At 37.9% G+C, this 17,452-nt stretch overlaps 1 long non-coding RNA gene across 1 annotated transcript in view; it reads right to left on the bottom strand.

Moving 5' to 3' along the window:
* Positions 1–17,452, bottom strand: part of LOC132356518 (uncharacterized) — a 58,608-nt gene that overhangs the window by 4,073 nt on the left and 37,083 nt on the right. Inside the window, exons 10-12 of the long non-coding RNA XR_009499899.1 lie at positions 8,441–8,504; positions 1,556–1,682; positions 774–858 (exon numbers count right to left, since the gene is read on the bottom strand). This is a non-coding gene — a long non-coding RNA (uncharacterized LOC132356518). The remainder of the gene's footprint in view (positions 1–773; positions 859–1,555; positions 1,683–8,440; positions 8,505–17,452) is intronic.

The following is a 17,452-nucleotide window of genomic DNA, read 5'->3' as shown; positions in this document are numbered from 1 at the left end:
CTTATTATGTGATATGCTTTTACTCTTTTCTCAGATGTGTATATGACTCCTACTTTCAACATTCATCACTTTGGCTGGTTAAAAAATCCAGTTTATAAGTAGAGGCAAATTTACATGAGTAATCCCCAATGAATGCATTTATTTAAAATGACAGTGTAGTTTTGTTTCTAGTGGGATGATTTGAATGCAGACATATACACCTTACCCATTAATTTATGTTTTGTAAAAGGCACTTGACTGTAATCTTGTACAGTACGTCATTGCTCAATGTCAGCAGCCTACAGTCTGTGGGCCTACGCTAGGTCTGTGGCTTGCTTTTTTTATACATCATGTGAGCTAAGGGTGTTTTTTTACATTTTTAAAGTGTGGCAACACACACACACACACACACACACACACACACACACAAAAGAAGACTATGTGACTGACACTTTACGGGGTTCACGAAGTTGGAAATATTTACTATCTGGCCCTTTACTACATGGAAGGAGTCTAATTTGAGCTCTTCAAATACATCCATTTCTCGTCATGCAAACACCTGGGCTTCACCTCGGCTTTTCTCTATCCTGAGCAAGGTTTTACTAGTTACCCCCAACATTTTCTCTTTATCTTATTTTGGGGAGAAGTAGTTCTACAGTCTCTGGCCTGTCTCACCAACTTCTGAGAAATGTGCTAAGTATAGTTTCACCTTTTCCTGGTTCCTGGGACCCACTGATGGCCTCAGAAGTGAGTAAGGATCATGGTGTTTTTGAGCTGCTTTTTCTATTTGATACCTCTTATGATCAGGAAGGATCTCTCATTTCCTGCTGTTGCTGTTCTGTGCATCTTTAAAATCTCCTGCTTTCCATCTGCTGTGGGCTGGGAAAAGAAGGAGAAAAAAGAAATCATGATTGAAGAATACTTTGTATCTATCAGGTTTCATTAGATTCTTTTCATATGTTAGGTTAATTCTCATAACTTTATGGTTAAATGCCATTATTTCTGCTTTACAGATGAAGAAAATGAGCCTCAGTCAGCTTCAGAAGGGTTAATTTACTTGAATTCAAGCCCAGTCCTTCTGGCTCCAAAATTTAAGTCCTTTCATCAAAGAAACCAAAAAACCTGGCTGACTTGAATTGTAAGTAACATAAGGGCAAACAGACTAAAATGAGGCTTTCATAAATAAAGTGCCCAGTGCTGAAGTGTCCTGAGACTTCTGTTTTGTTTTGCTCTTTGCTCTTAGCTGTGTTACAGATAATTCAGTTGTCTGACAAACAACTTCCAAATTAGTGAGGTGTTGTGATGACACTTCCCTTGTTCAAATATATCCTTGGAGACCATTCATTCAATACACTCATTCAAAGGTAAATATTGAGAAAGTGTGTGTACTTATAACCCTAGAGAAGGTCCAAAAATGAGTATGGTTATGGAATTATGGCTCATTTATAGTGTTATGTACATAACTCTCTCTATATAGGTATGAATGTATGTGAACACACACACACACACACACACACACACACCCCATTTATTCAGGCATGCACCTTGGAGACCCAACTAGAACATTTCTGCTCACTTCTGTTTTACTCTTCCAGCCTTTCCCCCAAGGCAGGTTTTAAGTTAAACTCCTGGGATGCATCTGACGTCCACTCTTCCTCCAAACCTCCTATACAATGTAGGTCCTTGTACATAACTCTGCCTGCCTGAAACAAACAGGAGAAACTGAATCATTATGAAGATACACGTTCACTGAGAAAGCAGAAACCCAAAGAATAGGATTTAATAAACAAATTATTTTGGAGATCTTTTTAATTACCTAATACCAGACTCTAATTGGCTAAATATTTGAATTTCTATATCATTATTACATAAATGCTATATATGATTGTCTTTGCACAGTAACAAATATTTGAATAAAAAGAGAAAGAGCAACGTCAGTACCGCACCAAGTTAACCACGAGGTTTAGCTTCAGGCAGAGTCTGACAGTCTCACCAGAGCAGGGAAGAAATTCTGGGCTTTAAGGGATTAGAGATATAAGGCGACTGGAATGGCACACTCGGTTTTTCTTCCCAAAGTTTTTGAAAAGCAGCTCACAATGGAAAGTATGAGATATTTACTGAGATGGAAATTTACTTTAGTTCTCTTTGCATATTTCTTTCCCTGTGACAAGCAGGTGGGTCTCACTGTTCTCTCCTGTCACAGGGAAGGATTGAACTCCAGATAGAAAACAGAACGTGGTTAAAATCACTCCTTTCCTGGAGTTTGGGTTCCAAAAGCCCAAGCTCTTTTAGAGTGCTTTGCTAAGGGGAACAAGTAGGATGGGAGGTAGTCTGAACAGCTAAGAGGAAGGAGAGAAGATTCCCGTATAGAGAGGCATAAAAATCGCTGGATTCCCCAAACAAGAGCGACCTCTGCCTCACCCCAAGAGTCCCTGCAGAGAGGTGGAAAGCCTTCACAGAAGAATGGCTGCATGTCCTCCAGAGGAGGACGAACTCTACGGACTGTGTCATGGAGCATCAAGAAAATTCCTAAGTTGGCTACATGAAAGGTCCCACTGATTGGGACTAAGAGGATACCGGGTGTCACATCACCATGCTGACCTAAAGATAAGAGAGTCATTTCCCCAATTTCTAGATACCTCAAGACATGCTCATATTCTTGTGGAGCCTGGAGAAGGAGAGAGGCCTCCAGGAATAACTGAGATGGAGTTTCAAAGGCAAATTTATTTTGAATTAAAAACAATAAAGAACCATGGTCTAACTTCTGTTGCTGGGTTTGTGGACAAAGGTTTCACACAAGTACATTCCAAAGGGAATTCTATCCACACATTCAAATCACAGGGCTCTTCCAACCTCTCCTGGGGCTGGTGCTGCGGTGAACTGGGCCACCATTATTTATGCCATTATTTATTTATGATGGAGTTATCAGCCTGGGACATGTAATAATTCCTTACAGTTTGTGTTTTCTTCACTTAGCAAAATCTAGTGAACATTTTCCTATGGCAAAATATATTCCTATACGTGAGAACTTTCTAACTCATCTTTGGTGATGAGCTATAAACATGCCAAGATAATGATCCCTTAGTCTTTTGCAGTGGCTAGGTGGGCATGTACCACCAGCTTCCAGAACCAGTCACCTCAAGCCAACTCTACTGTTTACCCTAGTATGCTATAAAAAATACTGTCATTTTCTCCATGTGTCATGATGTGAAAGGGCTGGGAAGAACTGTTCTACAACATGGTTTTTAACAGGAACATATCATCCTGTTATATGGCTATAATATGGTTAACTTAACCAACCTGCTATTAGCGGATTTTCATCTTGTTTCTCTTTTTTTCCCAATATTTTATTTTATTTCTAGAGGACATGGTTATACGTATGTCTGGTTATTTTTAAATATTTTATTTATGTATTTATGGATGTATGTATCTATTTATTTATTTATTTTGGCCACGCTGCATGTGGGATCTTAGTTCCCCAACCAGGGATCGAACCCAGGCCCTTGGCAGTGAGAGTGCGGAGTCCTAACTACTGGACCGCCAGGGAATTCCCTATATGGTTATTTTTTAAGACAAGTTCCAGAAAGAAGAATTTTGATATATTGGGTCCTATTTAAGACTTGGACACAGAGTGTAAAATTTCCCTGCCTTTCTGTGAGTTCCTAAGAATACAGGTTCTAGATCTAGATTGTCAGTGTGTGCATCCCTGTTTCATCACCTTATTAGATGTATGACTCGATGACTCTGTGCCTTAGTCTCCTTGATGAAAATGGAGATAATCATAATATTTTCCTCACTTGATTGTCGTGAGGACCAATGAGTTAATATATATGGGGCACTTAGAACAATCCCTGGCTCATTGTTAATCATTAAATATTAGCTATTTTCTTTAGTAGTAGTAGTTTCTGTTAATTTTAAAGTTTTACAATTCTCACTCACCTTAGAAATATATAAGAATATGTTTTCTCAGGAACCCTCCTACACTGTTGGTGGGAATGTAATTTGGTGCAGCCACTATGGAAAACCGTATGGAGGTTCCTCAAAAAACCAAAAGTCGCCATATGATCCAGCAATCCCACTCCTGGGCATATTTTCGTAGAGAACTCTAATTTGAAAAGACACATGCACCCCAATGTTCATAGCAGCACTATTTACAATAGCTAAGACACGGAAGCAACCTAAATGTCCATCGACAGATGAATGGATAAAGAAGATGTAATATACATACATATATATATATCTACAATGGAATAGTACTCAGCCATAAAAAAGAATGAAATAATGCCACTTGCAGCAACATGGATGGACCCAGAGATTACCATACTAAGTGAAGTAAGAAAAAGACAGATATCATATGATATCACTTATATGTGCAATATAAAATATCATACAAATGAACTTATTTACAAACTAGAAATAGACATAGAAAACAAACATATGGTTACCAAGCAGGAAAGAGGGTGGGGGGATAAATTAGGAGTTTGGGATTAGCAGATACAAACTACTATATACAAAATAGATAAAAAAACAAGGTCCTACTTTATAGCACAGGGCACAATATTCAATATCCTGTAGTAAACCATAATGAAAAAGAATATGAGAAAGAATATATATATGTAACTAAATCACTTTGCTGTACACCAGAAACTGAATAACTTTGCTGTATACCAGAAACTTTACAACATTGTAAATCAACTCTACTTCAATTAAAAATATTTTTAAAGAATATCTTTTCTCCCACAATCCCAAAGGAACTGTGAATTAAATTCTTTATAATTATTTCTATAATATCAATATAATTTGCTTTTAGAAAAATGCAAAATTACAAAATTGAGATTTATGAGATTACAAATCTTTGGTAGACATGTTTTGTGTTTTGCTCACTTTCTATAAGTTTGTTTGTCCAATTCAGGGATTTTTTAAACATGGAAAACTTTCTGGGAGCCCTAGACACCCATTACCCCATTCTGGGTAAAATGAAAAATAGAAATGCCAAAGCAATCAGAGCCTCACAGCCGGATGCTCTCTAGACAGAGAGTTTTACAATCTTGGCTGCCCACTGTAATCACCTGGGACATTTTAAAAGGCACTCATGACTGGACCACACCCCCAAGAGATTGTAATTTAATTGGTCTGATTTAATTACCTGGTAAAGGGAGTGTGCAAAGCTCCCCAGGTGATTCTAATGTGCAGCCAAGACTGGGAATCATGGTGCAGGTGGGTACTGATTAGTTCAGGATCAGTTGGGTGTGTCCGTGGGGCTGGGCGCTGGAGAGAATGACTTTCATAATCAGTCGACTCTCCAGGCCAACTGAGTCACTTGCCACCAGGTACACTGGCTACAGAGCCTTCTTAAACTGGAACAAAAACATCCAATTCAGCTAGACTTTGCAATATCTTGACATCTTTGCTCTGGACAGTTACTTTCACTTTCAAAATTTTCTTTTTCTTAAAAATCATCCCAAATGTTATCCCTGCATTTGGTGGTGGGAAAGATCACAACATAACAGATATTTCATGTTCTTGACTATGTTTCTTCTGTGTTTTGTTGCTCCTGATGAAGCACGCAATCACAAGAAGATTAAATGCACACGAAACATCCTGGATAACATGCACCCTGGGTACAATGGCTTTGCTCTTTTGTCTGCTTTGAGTGTAAGTGTCTTGAGATTCAGTATTTTAAGGAAGGAATACTTCACTTGGACTACAAACTATAAACTGAAATTGTCCTTGAACTGGGAATATTCAACCACAATGTGATTTCAAGGGAAAGATTTAAGAGCAGCTTCAAAGAAGTCAGAAACCTAAGGACCAGAAGATGCTGATGTGTCAGGAAAGTCTACAGTATTTGCTTCTGTGGTTTTGAAGATGTAAATAGAAACAGCTATGGCAAAGAACTTCTATAATTAGGTTTCATCCTGATTCCAAAAGTTGCTTCTTACAGAGCTTTTAATAGTATGTGAAAACCACTGTTTAAAACTCTTGGTTTGAATTTCCTAGCACTTTAATGAAAAAATTAGTATTTTCAAGCTTTGGGGGTTTCTCTAAAGTCATGTGCTAAACAAGCAGAAGTCCTCTGTTGCCAAAAGGTTTTGGCGGAGGGTGGACGCTGTGGTAATTTTCTTCTCCCCGGGCATAGTCTTTCTCTAAGAGTCAGAGAATGCGTTTAAATCAGAAATTAAATGGATTACGGATCTAAACTGTGGGTGTAGTTATGGACAGGCTCTGGTACTTGGACCAAACAGATGTGCTCTTTAAACATGGTGACCATACCCAGCTGTTCTTCCAAAAGCACAACAGAGAACAACCTTGCTCAGTTAGTCATACTTCCCTGAAGGGCCACCACCTAGAGTGGCATCTGCATTCAGCAGCGAGATGGGGCAACCACGTCCTACCCTGGAAAGGGAACCCTTATCATTTTCCCTCAATCCAAACTGCCAGGCAGCATCAGGTCCCTCTCATGAGCTCACCAAATGTGCTGTTTCCTTACTTGTTTTACCACTCTGGTGAATTCTTTGTAGGTCTAAATCCTATAGGATATAAATCAAATCTGGAGAAAGACTTTGAATAAGCCTCCACCACCTCCAACCAAATTTTATCCAGGTGCAAAGTAGACCACGTGAGAATAAGAGAACCTAAATCCTGTCTATAACTGAAAGAACAGAGTATTATTGGTAAGTGATCAAGGAACACTTATGGCATTCTTTTTTTTTTTTTTTTTTTTTTTTTTACTTATGGCATTCTTGAGTTCCATTTAACATTTTGCTGAGAAGTTTCAGGAAAAAATTTAATAGCAATGGTGACTGATGGAATCAAATAAGTGAATCAAGTCAAACTGCAGTTATGTTACTCTTTACATACCAGGAAAAAAAAAGTTAGTTCTGGATTAGTCTCTTGGATACTAGATAGGGAAAAATCTAGCCTGGTGTACCCCATAATTTGCAGAGATGGCAGTGAGCCTTGGCATATATCCTATAGAAATTAGTCAAATAAGATTGGTTCTGGGTTCCTCCAAGAATTCAGGATGCTATTTGATGATCACTGTGGGATTCTCCTGGACTTGAATTTACCCAATAGGACCTGAAAAACTTCCAGCAGTGGTTCTCAAATTTTATTTCTCATAATTCTCTGTAGAGAATTAAAAAAAAATTATCCATACTCATAGCCGATCCCAGAATGTCTGAATCAGAATCTCTGGTGGTATGTATTTTGAAGAAATATTCATAGGTGTTTTTGATGCACAGCAAAGTTGAGCATGTCTGAATTTAGGTGAATAGAAGGGATCAAGTTTCCCACAGGAAACTAGCTCTTCTGAGGGCTGAGGGACTAGAGATTTTTTAGGATTGTTCCAGATCATCTCAGCAGTCCTTGCAGGGGAACTCAAATCATTCAAGATATTCTAATGAACAAGATTGGTTACAGAAAGGAGAAGGGACACTCTTTAATTGTAAGGAGCCTTTGAACATCAAAGAGCTGTGCACTTGAAAGCATTATTCCAATCAGCTTTTTTCCACAAGAATTAAGTTTGGAGATCATTTTTATTTTTGCTTTGCAAATTTTACAAAAAAGCATGATAACTCCTTCAATTAGACAAACTTCTCTTTTCTGTAATACATGCTTCATGAAAATATTTTCCTGTTTTTGTATTTGTCATATTATATATCATTCCCAAGAATGCTTTCATTAGAAAATATTTGCCAAAATATGGTCATACAGTTCATAAATAAATTTTATACAATTTATTTGATGAAACGGGGTATCTGTAGGAGGAGAAATTTGGACTAATATTTATTGATCTCCTCATATGCATTCATTTAATTATGGACTGGTTATTAGTCTTCTCATTTTAGTGTTGAAAAAAACTGAAGTTCAGATTAAGAGGACTCTCCAACACTGTACAGTTGTTAAGTTATAGTGTCAGTATTTAAACTCAAGTCTGGCTGATTCCACAGTTCCTATTTACCTAATTGCATTATACGAGGACAGTCAACAGAGAAGTAGGTGTCCTTTCTTAATCCTTAAAAATTCATCTGGAGTGTTAGTCCGTATTCACAGCGTGGCCATAAAGATTAGACAACTGGATATCTACTAAGACTTTTTCATCTTTCTTAATTTCCAATTTTTCACAAAGGAGTATATGGATACTTTAAGGAATAATTAAGGGGATCCAATTAAAAAAAAAAATCTACTGTCTTCTTAACCAACTAAGAAATAATACAAAAGAGTAAGGCAGGTGGGGACCAAAGTTTTGCCTTCATTGTGGACAGTTTAGGCTGAAGGATATGGCTTAACTCAGGAGGAAAGAGGGCCTCCTAAAACTGAATTACAGTTTTAAACAGACTTATCCATCTGGCACAGGCAGCCGCCAGAACACTGGAAGCTTGAAGGAACAGAGTTAAAGGTATGCCTTCTGTAGCCAAGCTTCCTTTCAAGAGAAAATTCTAGATCTCTCCAAACTCACCAGTCAGATAAGCTGCTCCACCGGGGGCAGACAAAGTCCAGCGCTGCTACACCTATGAATCTCCCTTCAAATGGGAGGAAAAAAAAAATCAGAATTAAAGAAAAGAAAAAGTGCTTCTCCTGGTCAGAAAACTGTGCTAGGAAGATTTTCATATGCTTAATAAAAATGTATAAGGACACATCTAAAGTTAAACTTTATTTGCTGAGTTAAAGGAAGAAGCAAAAACCTAGCAAAACAGCTCCCACATCCACATGTTTACAGACCGGTTCACTGAAGAGGGAAGATAAAAAGCCTCCGGTGGAAAATCATTTAGTACCAATGTTTCTAGTATGTACTAATCAGGCACATATTCAAGTCAAGGGTTTGAGGTGACATGAATACTATCAGTGTCAGAGAAGTTAATAATGAGGACATTTCTACTGAACTTGAAAAAAATCTTGCTTTGTAGTTCCTCCATCTCTTTGGTAAACTTTGCCTTAAATTTAGGTTATCTTTGAGGACACATGCCTCACCATAAGTCCTTTGTTCTGTACTAAGACTGAGAGACTGCAGAAACTATAGCATTATCCACTTAGTTTTAGATATTCTTTTGATTCTTCTTTAGTCTGTTTGAAGAAATATTTCCACCAGTTAATATTTGTAAGCATGTGGGGTATTTGTTCAGCTGGTAGTTCATTTACACCAGCACACATTAATTCATAATTAATGTGAATTTAATGAGTTAAATAATTTCTAACAACTTCTTACTCTTCATGAGTTTTTAATTTACACTTTAAAAATGATGTGTAAATATGAAGGCAGATTTCTGAATAGTTTAGGCCAACCTTCCTACCCCATTCTCCTAAAAAGTTTTTTATATCAGATTCCTTAAATTTGAGCCAATATTTGTTTGATTTAACATCTCAAAAATCAGAGAAATACTAGAGCTGGAAGGCACTGGGTCTAATATCCTCATTATGTAGATAAGGAAACTTGGACTTAAAAAGATTAAGTGATATGACAAAGATCACAAAATAACTTCTTTAGTAGAGCTGAAACTGGAGTTAAGTTCTTGCAACCCCTGAAAGGGCTTTTCAACACCACCTGCTTTATTTTCCAATTTATTTTCATACTATTAATGTCTAGCTTAAAAATTCTACCTCCTAAGATGATAGTTCTCAATCCTACTTGCTTTGTTTTGCTGTTTAATTTGATAGTGGTTTTTATTTTTTTAAAAAAGTCTGGTGTGATTCTACTGAGGAGGAAAATGTTCTTTTATTGCTTTTATTGTCCCTTTTATACTGTAATATGAAAAAATTTTTTAATTTTTAAATCACATGATATCAAAATTCTTACAAAGCATTTGGTTCATCTCCATTCAGCTCTAATTTTAATAGTCAATTCCAACTTCATGAAGGATCTGCATGGGCACTTTCCATTTACCAAATGTTTCAGTTCTTGGCTTTGTTTTCCCAGACCTGGTATTTCATTCGGATTTGACTCCCATCACCTGCATTTTGCAGAGGTCCCTCTGCCGCTTCCAAGGGTACGTGTCAGATTGGGAGAAATGTCCCTGCCTGTTTATTACATCAGAAGATATTTAAGTGCATTTCCCAAATAAGAAGCCCTGTTTTCCACCTGGCTGCTGCGAGTAACTTCAAAATCTCTGGGGATGACCATGTCTGTTCTGGGAGGTTCTCCTTGGAGTCTGATTGTGTAAAAAAAATCTGCTTCTTTTCCGGACGTACTTGGAAGTCTCTCTTTTGTTCCCACTTGATTATAAAACATGTTCAGCTGCTCCACATCAGAATAAGACATTACTTTCCTACCCAAAGATTTTTGCATTGTCCAAGGCTAATTAGATGGTCAGATTTATCGTCCAAAATTTGAAATCAGGTTTTGTGCCTCTTAGCAATGATTTCCATCAACACGATGCAGCCATCATACTTTTCCAACACAAAACATATGAATCAGGGCATAAATGTTTAGAAATATCTTGATGTAAAATAGACCGTAAAATGCAGCATAGCATAGCATATGTCGACACAGCGGGAAACAACGGGTTCCAAAAGAAATGAGCCTAATTTTCTGATCCACTGGTGTGAGAGTGACTGGACTTGGATGAGGCACAAAAGAAGCCATCTGAGGATGTAGCATGCCAGAGGAAAGGGACATTTTGATAATCCTGCCCTTCTCAGGAGCACATACACTTTGATATGAGACCCACTTTGATGTGAACACAGAGGACAGAGTGCGGGAAATGGACCTGTTTTCCTATGTTTCCTCCCACTCATTTCATGGTTGCAGCAGCAACGCCCCGTGTACACAAGTGGAGGCTTCATCAACAACTTCCAGGCTCTCAGGACGAGGAAAAGTTGGAGTCCTCATCTACAAGTCAGATCTACTCTGGCTAAAGCATCATATAATTGAAATAGGATTACATTTTTAGTGTTGAATTATTGATTGATGTCTCTCTTCCTTCTACACGTATGGACCCAGCCTGGCAATGTGAATCAACAATCTAAAATACATGGTCTAAATGTCTCTCCCCACCCCATTTTTTATCTTTTCACAACCTTCAGCCAAAAAAAATAAAATAAAGAACAGAATTTCTCAGGAACGGTTAGGGAGCCAAAAAATATGCTAGATGCATTAGGTTTATGTCAGATGTAGGATCTAAGGGAAACAAGAAATCCAGGAAAGGTTTAAAAATCAGATTGAGTCTGAGAGGAAGCAGTCTCTGGCTTGGCGCCTTAATGGACAGCAGAAATGATGCAGGGAGGATTATAAGCCACTCATTTCCCAATTAGATCTGATTTTCCCTGACAGGACCATAAAACCATGTCTCCACACAGCAGTAAAACTCATATTCCACCGATCAGTCAGGTTCTTTATTGCTGATTTGGTTTCCTGAATAAGTTCAGTAGTAGCCCTAATGAAATAGCTTCAGATTTGTTGGATGGAGAGAGTTGGAGCCTTGTTGAATAGTACCGTTTCAGTTAAGATCTTCACAACTCTTGCCAAATGGAAACTGAAATAAAGTTTTAGCATATCTAACCTGGCTATTTTCATGACAGACAAGTTATTGGTCTTGAAGCCCCATCAACATAGCAGCATCATATAGGGAAGGTCACTGGCATGTGGGAAAGGCCAGCAGATCTGGACTATGGACGTGATCTGTCCAGAACCATTCACTTCATTCCACGGTCAAGAGTTTCCTTGCCTGTAAAATGGGAAGTTGAACTAGAGATCTCCTCCAGGTGTAACCACTATGGTCCTAGGAACAGGACAAAATAAATGTCCTAGGAACAGGACAAAAAAAGTCACATTGAGTCTGGCTTCCTTCATGAGAACACTTCAGCCAAAACAATCACAATTAAAATAGCATGTGAGAAATTAGTGTTTTGGGTACCACTATTTATCAAGCAAATGGATCAAATGTCTTATGGACATTTTGGAAAGGACCAAATAAATATCAACGGCCTACTGGCATGAACCAAGTGTCTTATAGATGTTTTGGGCAGGACCAAATATCCTGCCAGGGGAAAGGAGAGGAGAGAGGCGAACACTGACTTGAAGTCGAGAGTGTGGACAGCAGGCCCCCGGACCAGTTTGTACAGAGAACACCACTGAGAGAAAGCAGTCCCTGTGCCCTTCCAGTGCCGTTCCAGCCAGGAGGTGCTGCCGCGCAGAGAGGGGCCAAGGGCAGCGAGCACAGCTCTGACGGGGCCGGTCACCCCCAAGGCCGGGACAAACGCAGCGCAGGCAGAGCTCCGTCCTGGTCCTGTCAGGCTTCTCCGTGAAACGCTCGCGTTCACTCTCTCTTCTCTCCTTCATGACCAACACAAAACACCCAGATGTTAGTCCCAAAGAAACCAGTTTCCCCTCCACCAGGAACCCAGCCTCCCAATTATCCTCTTCTTGTTCATTATAAAACATTCCATTCGGAGATACTCACGTGATTACAATAATTTGCCCATGAGAATATGAAAAGTAATCTTTAACCCTCCAGTTGGTGGCTGTTTATACCCTAAAGTACTTCTGGTGTTCTACTCAAGAGGAATTCTCATTTGTAATATATGGAGGATGGTACTTCTGAGCAGTGGATTTTACGGCACCAGAGTGCCATTTATCCAAACTCCCGGAGGGAATGAAACAAAGAAATAAACTAACTTTATCTCATTTAATCTTCACAAATTAGCAAGGCAGGCTTTATTCTTTCTACTTTTTATAACAGACTGAAATTCAGAAGGGTTAAATGACTTGCCCAGAGCTTAGTAACTCCATGTTCTAAACACTCAACATGTTTTTGTACTTCATCACATCAGAATTTTTAATATGAATTTTCAGAATTGTTAATTTTGAAGGCAAATTAAGAGTCTTTTCTATTTATGATGTTAGAACATAGGACTGTTATTCTTAAAATAACAGGTGATTTTTATCTGGGAAGACCTGAGTCTGAATCCCAACTAACTTGATCTGAGACTAAGTGAAGGCCCTTCAGATGTTCTGAGAATCATTCTCATCTCTCCAGTGAAGGGTAATGGAAAGCCAAACGTGGAAGCAATGTGGAGTGTACACTTGAGGACGTTTAGGTCAGAGGAAGGCAGACTACTGGGGGGTTTTGTAATAACACAGGATGCTGAGTTAGGGACACAGATCTAGAGACAGAGATCAAAAGATGTTAGAGTAATAATACAGGACACTGAATTAGTGCTACAGAGCTAGAGTGTCATAGATCTAGAGGTAGAAGTATTATCTTGGTAGCCAATTTGATGATTGGTTTAGGCCTATTTCACAGCTCAGAAACTGAATTAAGGGAACCAATTAGTCCACTTTTTCAGGTTTTATTATTGACAGTCTTCAGATAATATTTTTTATGCATTTATTACCATTTTATTTCTCCCAAAAGGAAAAATCATGCCGAAGAGCAAGTTAAGACAAGATTGGTTATAACAAGACAGTTCTCTGTGACTGAGCCCCTCAGCAGAAAAATCACGACAGAGGACTGGATTCAGAAACCTGTTGGTCCACTCATTCTGTCTAGAACTCAGAGAGTATTGAAGATTTTCCCGTGTGATGACTTTCTCAGCCACAATCCAACTAGATCTGTATCAATTAATTGTATTAATCAATTCAGATAAATTTTATGTAACTCAGTTCCTTCAAAGAATGTGGAAATAAGTAAATGACCTATTGTACATTACTTCCATTCACTCCTTCATCCAAAAAAATAATAATAACTAAAGGTTAGGCCTTTGTTGGGCATTGGAGATAGCATGTCCCTAGCCCCCTGGAGTTACTTAGTCTTCAAGGAGGGCAATCAGAGAGTTCATGTTTGCAGAAAGGTGTAATAGGGGCATGCACAGAGTACGGTGGAAACACGAAACCTGAAAAAACTAAGACCTGCAAATCAGCAAAGGATTCTGAGAGGAGATAAGTTTTGAGGGTTGTATAGGAACTACCAAGACAAAAGGGAAGGCAAAGAGAAGGCAGAACATAGGCAAAGAAAGGAGGAGTGAAACAATGTGGCATTTGGAAAATAGGAAATACTGCCAATGTTCCCTGGGGAATAGGACAAATGTCTCAACTCCTTCCACTCTCTCTCTCTCTCAGTACATATAAGAACGTATACAAAAAAAAAAAAGTGCAGTTTGCCCCTCTACTCTTGACTCTGTTCTGAGAAACAAAACCAGTAAGATACATACACGTCTATGTATTGATATGTATTAAGAGTGGAGGGGGAAAAGCATTTGTTCAACTTTTTTGAGGTTTAATTACCACAGAAAATTGTAAGATACTTAAAGTGTACATGGTGAAAGGATTCCTCCCATCTAGTTCATTAACACATTCATCACCACACATATTTACCTTTAAAAAAAAAGATCTTGTCTTATAGCTGAAAGTTTGCTCCCTCCTTTTACCAACCTTTCCCCATTCCACGCCCACCCCAGCCCTTGGCAACAACTTTTCTGCTCTCTGTTTCTATGAATTTGACTTTTTTTGCTTTTTTAGATTCCACATATAAGTGATACCATGCAGTATTTGTCTTTCTTTATCTGGCTTATTTCATTTAGCATAATGTCTTCAGGGTACATCTATGTTGACACAAATAGCAGGGTTTCCTTCTTTCTCATGGCTGAATAATATTCCATTGTGTGATAGATAAATATATATATCCCACATCTCCTTTATCTACTCATCCATTGACGGACACTTAGGTTGTTTCCTTGCCTTAGTTGTTGTGAATAATGAACCTGGGAGTGCAGATATCTTTTTGTATCCTGTTTTCATTTTCTTTGGATATATACCCAGGAATGACTTGCTGGATCATAAGGTAGTTCTATTTTTCATATTTTGAGGAACCTCCATACTGTGTTCCATAATGGCTGCACCAAATTACATTCCTACCAACAGTGCACAAGGATTCCCTGGAGAAAAGGCATTCTTGATGATAATTTTGAATCAGATCATACCATATCTGAAGCTAGTCATCCCTGGAATGTCCCAGTTGAAGAGCGTATAAATTTCTTTTTTAAGAAAAATAGCATTAGTTTGATTTCATTTACTTACAATTGAGGGATTATTGATCGATATATAAATAACCCAAGCCAAAAAAAAATCACAAAAGTTATTTTCTTCTCTCATAAATATTCCTAAAAGCACTGAAGGTGTCTAAGTCAGAAAACCATTCATAAAGGCAAAAATAACATTCATATACATATACACCTATATAAACACTACCTCTATATTTGAAGCTGCCAAAAATTCCAACCAAACAGGACAGGTACCCCTAGGCTTTAATGCACCAGAACTGTTTCAATTCGTTGCTTTTCATAAGAAAGATTTTATTTCCCCAGCTGATCAGAGAGTATTCTTGGAGAAAAATCTGTTGATATTCCCCTTGCTGAGTTTTAAATAATCTGAGTATGTGTGATATATCTTTTGTAGTGGGTACTTCAGAGAAAAAACATTGCTTTTAAATCTCATGCATGCCCCAAATGTAATGTGAAATAAATTCCATGTGAATGAGCTCCTGCCATGTCTAAAAACTGAACTGTAATATGCAAGTTTCTCTGAGACGGGCCATTTTTTTTTGTGGTCTTAAAAGCATCAAAGCTAAGAGGATTGATAAATTTTAAATCTCTCTAGCAGATTTCGTGTAAAGCTGTAAGTTTATATCTCCATGCAGTTCTAGTAGCAAAAACATGAGTAATTCATTCTGAGGCTTCCCCAGGAACTCAAGCCTGTTCAATTAACAGGGTGTATTTCACTCAACATAGGAAAGCTGTGAATAAAAATAATGATGATACCGACAGCCTTCGGTCTGCCCTCCAGGAATTTGTATTTCATCTTTGAGATGAACCTAGTGTCACAGAGTGTAGTCTCTGAATTTTTCCATCTTGTTTCGGCATGCTTCCAAAGCTCTCAGATTGTAATTAAAAGCTCCAAATCAATCGAATCTCTGTTTGGTGGCTCACTGCTATAGGGAGTAAAGAGCTGAAGTCTCCTTTGTGATTCGCTCATCCCTCAAGTGTGAGGGGTCTTTTTTGAACTCCCAAAGAACATCTTACCTTCCCTAGAGATCCTTCTCAAACTCAATAGGAATCTAATTAAAATGGCAATATCAGCTATCGTTTATTGAGCACATACTATATGCCAAGCACTTCATCTGATTTTCATATATCATTTCTCTTAATTTACACCATAATCTTCCAAGTATACGTCTTGTCACTTCTAACTTAAAGAGCCTGAAGATCAGTGAGGTTAATTAACTGAGCTAAGGTCACAAAGTCTTTAAAGGAGCCAAATTCAAATGCTGAGCTGTCTGTCATCAAAGACCCTGTTCTTTCCATTATACTGTGCTTTCCTAAAAACGTGCCTTCAGGGCCTCATATTGAAGCTGTGAAGTAATACATTAGCATAAATACAGTTATAGAGGCTCTGGCTGGCTTTCTTCTCCCACACCTCAGATCATTCTACGAACTACTAAAGCATAGTCTGTAACCTGAGAAAAAGTCTTCCCAGAGGCCCTTCATCTGCAATCACTGAAGATAAGAAAGCATTCCATACCCACGCCACTCTTAACTCAATCCACAGAGGTCATCCCTTCACTGTTACCAGAGTTTCATGACTGAGCAGAAAGGTAACCAGTGGAACAAAGGGACATTCATTTAACATATAAAACTTGCAAATATCAGCTCCTGAGTAACAGTCACGTACCATGCACTGGCTGCTATGTATGCCCAATATGAATTGAAATATGCAAAATAAACAGTTGCGCATACAAACTTTTTTCCCAAAACAAGCCATTTGCAGATGCAAATGCAAATTGAGGCCATACAGGCGTGAACTGAAAAAAAAGCGTTAGGACATTCTTGTTTTATCTTTTCAGCTCCAAGAACTTCACAGCTGCTCTTAATGTGTACGTGAATATTTTATGTGTGTGTTTTGAAAGAAGTAGTGTATTACCTTTCTTAAAATTCTCTATGAATGGCAGCTTACGGCAGAAATTTTTTTTCTCAAACACCTAAGCTTTCCTAAAACACTGGATCTTATTCTCAGAACCCAGTGTGTTAGGAATAAAGTAAGCCAATGTCATTTATTCTTAAAAGGAAATGTGTCATTTCTTTCAAACTTCTTAAGAGTTTTTTCCTTTAAAGTAATTTTATTTTCCTCTGGAAAACATTTATATAAAACATTAGATTTTATAGATTTTTAAAATTTTCCACTCCATGCTCTTATCAGTTACATGCCATTGAAACTGGGCAGTTTTATTGGTTAAAATAACAGAATAAGAATGTATCAATACTATGTAATGACCTATATGGGAAAAGAATCTAAAAAAGAGTGGATATATGAATATGTATAACTGACTCACTTTGCTGTACAGCAAAAAGTAAAACAGCATTGTAAATCGACCATACTCCAATAAAAATTTTAAAAAAGAATGTATTATAGTGTTAAATTCCACTATAGTAAGCCATGTTGTTTTTTTTTAATTGTGGCTAAATACCCCTAACATAAAATTTG

Source organism: Balaenoptera ricei, chromosome 21 (assembly GCF_028023285.1).
Source record: "Balaenoptera ricei isolate mBalRic1 chromosome 21, mBalRic1.hap2, whole genome shotgun sequence".
In the NCBI taxonomy this organism is placed as follows: domain Eukaryota; kingdom Metazoa; phylum Chordata; class Mammalia; order Artiodactyla; family Balaenopteridae; genus Balaenoptera; species Balaenoptera ricei.
This window is presented reverse-complemented; position numbering and strand designations above follow the sequence as displayed.